This window comes from Galeopterus variegatus, unplaced genomic scaffold, assembly GCF_000696425.1.
Source record: "Galeopterus variegatus unplaced genomic scaffold, G_variegatus-3.0.2 Scaffold428, whole genome shotgun sequence".
Lineage (NCBI taxonomy): Eukaryota > Metazoa > Chordata > Mammalia > Dermoptera > Cynocephalidae > Galeopterus > Galeopterus variegatus.
Window position 1 is genome coordinate 482,772 of NW_007726539.1, and position 4,066 is coordinate 486,837.

A 4,066-nucleotide genomic window follows, 5' to 3' on the forward strand; every position below is an offset into this window, starting at 1 on the left:
CTTTTTTCCCTGAACAGATATCCAGTGGTTCACCTTTTACTGAAAAGAGTTTCCTTTTTCCAATGAACTGCCTTGACAAAGTCAAAAATCAATTAACTTGGTTAAAGCATGGTGCTGATAACTCCAAGATGAAGGGCTCATATCCCTGTACTGGCCACCTATAAAAAAATAAAAAATGAATTGACCAGGGCTGGCCAGTTAGCTCTGTTGGTTAGAATCTGGTGCTCATAACACCAAGGTCAAGGGCTTGGATCCCCATACCAGCCAGCCTCCAAAAATATATGCGTATGTCAGTTTATCAATTGACCACATATGTGTGACTCTGATTTTCTGAACCCCCTATTCTCCCCCTCCGCAGCTGGCCAGTGTGGGGATCCAAACCCTTGAACTTGGTGTTATCAGCACCATGCTCTTCCAAGTGAGCTAACTGGCCAGCCCTTGGGTTCTCCATTATGTTCCATTGCTCTGTATGTCTCTTCTTTCACCAGTACCACATTGTCTTGATTACAGTGGTAAGTCTTGAAATGAGGTGGTGTAAGTCCTCGAACTTTGTTCTTCATTTTCAAGATTATTTTGACTGATCTAGGTCCTTTGCCTTTCTATTCCAGGATTCAATTTTCTAGTATTTGTTAAAGATTTCTGTGTCTATACATCCTTCATGAGAGATACTAATTTGTAGCTTTCTTTCTTACAATGACTTTGGTTTGGGTATTTGCTTGATAATGACCTTATAAAATGAGTTGAAAGGACTCCCTCCTCCTCTTTTTTCTGAAAGAGTTCGTGTATTATTTCTTCCTTAAATGTTTATTGGAATTCACCAGTGAAGTCACGTGAACCTGGAGTTTTCTTTGTGGAAAGATATTTAAATATAAATTCTATTTAATTAATACATATAGGATATTTCAATTTTTTATTTCTTCATAAGAGAATTTTGTAAAAAATAAAAATATAATTTTTTTTAAAAAAGTTTTAAAAAGAGAATTTTGGTGTCAACCTATTTCATCTAAGTTAACCTATTAGGTCCCAGTCAGTCCAGAGGCTGCGGCTGCGGAGGAGCCACCAAAGAGAAGCTACAAAGTCCATGCCCGTTGCTGCAGCCGTGGCCCGCACTGTCCCTTGGCGGGCTGAGCTGGTCTCCAAAAATGCTTTGGGATCATCCTTCATTACTGCAGGGAACCTCCATGCCTCTAACACTCATCTTCAGAAGATTGGCACTGTTGAGATGTCTTCTATTCTTGAATAGCATATTCTTGGAGCTGATGCCTCTGTTGACCTTGAAGAAACTGGGCGTGTCTTAAGTATTGGTGATGGTGTTACCAGAGGACATGGGCTGAGGAATGTTCAAGCAGAAGAAATGGCAGACTTTTCTTCAGGCTTAAAGGGTCTGTCTTTGAACTTGAAACCTGACAATGTTGGTGTTGTGTTTGGAAGTGATAAACTAATTAAGGAAGGAGATGCTGTGAAGAGGACACGCACTGTTGTGGATGTTCCAGTTGGTGAAGAGCTGCTGAGTCATGTAGCAGATGCCCTTGGTAATGCCACTGATGGAAAAGGATCCAACTGGTTCCAAGACCCATAGGCAAGTTGGCCTGAAAGCCACTGGAACCATGCCTCAAATCTCTGTGCAGGAACCAATGCAGACTGGCATTAAGTCTGTGGAGAGCTTGGTACCAGTTGGTCATGGTCAGCATGAGCTGATTATTGGTGACAGAAAGACTGGGAAATCATCGACTGCTTTTGACACAATGGTCAACCAGAAACATTTCAATGAAGGATCTGGTGGAAAGAAGAAGCTGTACTGTGTCTGTGATGCTGTTGGTCAGAAGAGATCCACTGTCGCCCAGCTGGTGGAGACTCACAGTGCACATGCAGTGAAGCCCACCACCGTGTGTCGGCTACTGCTTCTGACGCTGCCTCACACAGCCCCTGGCTCCTTAGTTGGGTTGTCCTTTGGGAGAGTGTTTTAGAGATAATGGCAAACATGCTTTGACCATCTACGACGACTTACCCAAACAGGCTGTTGCTTACCGTCAGGTGTCTCTACTGCTCCGCTGACCCCCTGGCTGCGAGGCCTGTCCTGGTGATGTGTTCTGCTACCTCCCAGCTGCCAGAGAGAGCAGCCAAAATGAATGATGCTTTTGGTGGTGGCTCCTTGACTGCTTTACCAGTCATTGAAACCCACGCTGGTGATGTGTCTACTGCCGTTCCAACAAATGTCATTTCCATCACTCATGGATAGGACTTCTTGGAAACAGAATTGTTGTATAAAGGTATCTGCCCTGCCATTAACATTGGTTTGCTGGTGTCCTGTGTTGGATCTACGACCCCAAGCAGGTTTATGAAGCAGATGGCAGGTACCGTGAGGCTGGAATTGGCTCAGTCTCTGAGGTTGCTGCTTTTGCCCAGGTAGGTTCTGACCTCAGTACTGCCACTCAACAACTCTTGAGTCATGGTGTGCGTCCAACTGAGTTGGTGAAGCAAGGACAGTATTCTCCCATGACTGTTGAAAAACAAGTGGCTGTTATGTATGCCGGTGTAAGGGGGTAACTTGATCAACTGGAGCCCAGCAAGATCACAAAGTTCGAGAATGCTGTCAGCTGCCAACGTCCTGGTCTGTTGGGCAATATCAGGACTGATGGAAAGATTTCAGAAGAATCACATGCAAAACTGAAAAAGATTGTAACAAACTTCTTGACCGGATTTGCAGCTTAAAGCCTATGGATTCACACCAAATACTGGTTTGGTTTTTGTCATCGTTTCTTCGAGTAAATCAGTTCCATTTGTAAAAGGATTATTCTCATACTCCTGATGTACAGAAATCACCTTAAAAGTAAAGGTTCCATATTGTGTGGTGGCTTTCTGTAAAAAAAAAAAAAAAATTAGCACATTGATTGGCATGAAGTTGTTCATACTGTTCTTTCATTATCCCTTTATTATCTGCAGAGATGTTCCTTCTTTTATGCTTGATACTGGTAATGTGCGTATTCCCTTTCTTTCTTCTTGATCAAACTACAGGTTTAACCACCTTATTGGTTAGATGGTCTATGTGTTTGATAGATTGTGCTTCATTTCATTCATTTCTAAATATTTTCTAATTTCCTTTGCAACTTCTTTGACCCATGAGTCAGGAGGAAATGTGTTGTTTAATTTCCAGATATTTGGGGTTCTTTCATTAATTTCAAATTTAAGTCTGTTGTAGTAAAAAAGAGTATTCTACAGTTTTTCAACCACTTTAAATTTATCAAGACTTAATTTCTGACCCAGGATCTATCTATTTTCTTCCCTAGGATCTATCTTGATAAACGTTTGGTGTGTACTTGAAAAGATATTGTTGTTCCACATTGCTATGCGTCAACTGTGTTCCCCAAAAGTTCATGTATTGGGAACTTAATCTCCATTGTAACAGTGTTTAGAGAGTGGGAAATCCTATTATGGTATTTGAAAGGTGGGGCTTTAAGGCGATTAGATTGTGAGGACTGTGCCCTAGTGAACGGATTGATCCATTTATGGAGTAATGGGCTGATGGTTTAATGGCTGGTTATGGGTGTGGGATTCCGACGGCCTTTAAGGAGAGTGAGTGAACAGGTTAGCTCTCTTGCTCAGCCCATGCTCACCATGTGACACCCTGTGTCACTGTAAAAGAAGGCCCTCACCAGCCTCCAAAACTGTAAGCAATAAGTTTCATTTCTTTATAAATTACCCAGTTTCAGGGTTTCTGTATAAGCACCAGAAATGGACTAATGCACACATCTGTGTCCTTAGAGGCTTTTCGTCTTCTCATTTTATCGATTATTGAGAGACCAGTATTGAAAGCTCTGACTAAAATTGTGAATGTGGATTTGTCTATTTCTTTTTGTAGTGCTGTCATATTTTGCTTAATATATTTTGAAATTTTGATGTAAGGTACATGCATATTTAGGATCGCTATGTCTTCTGAGTGGGATGACTTTTTTGTCATTATGAAACGTCACTCTTTTATTTATTTTAAAAGCCTACAGCACCCACTATTCCCAGGTGGTCTGTCATCCAAGTACTAAGCAGGTACTGGCTTCCGAGATCAAATGAG

General features: G+C 41.6%; 1 pseudogene; it reads left to right on the forward strand.

Moving 5' to 3' along the window:
• The first annotated feature begins 994 nt into the window (after nucleotides 1-994).
• Nucleotides 995-2,712, forward strand: LOC103587210 (annotated as a pseudogene).
• The last annotated feature ends 1,354 nt before the right edge of the window (nucleotides 2,713-4,066 follow it).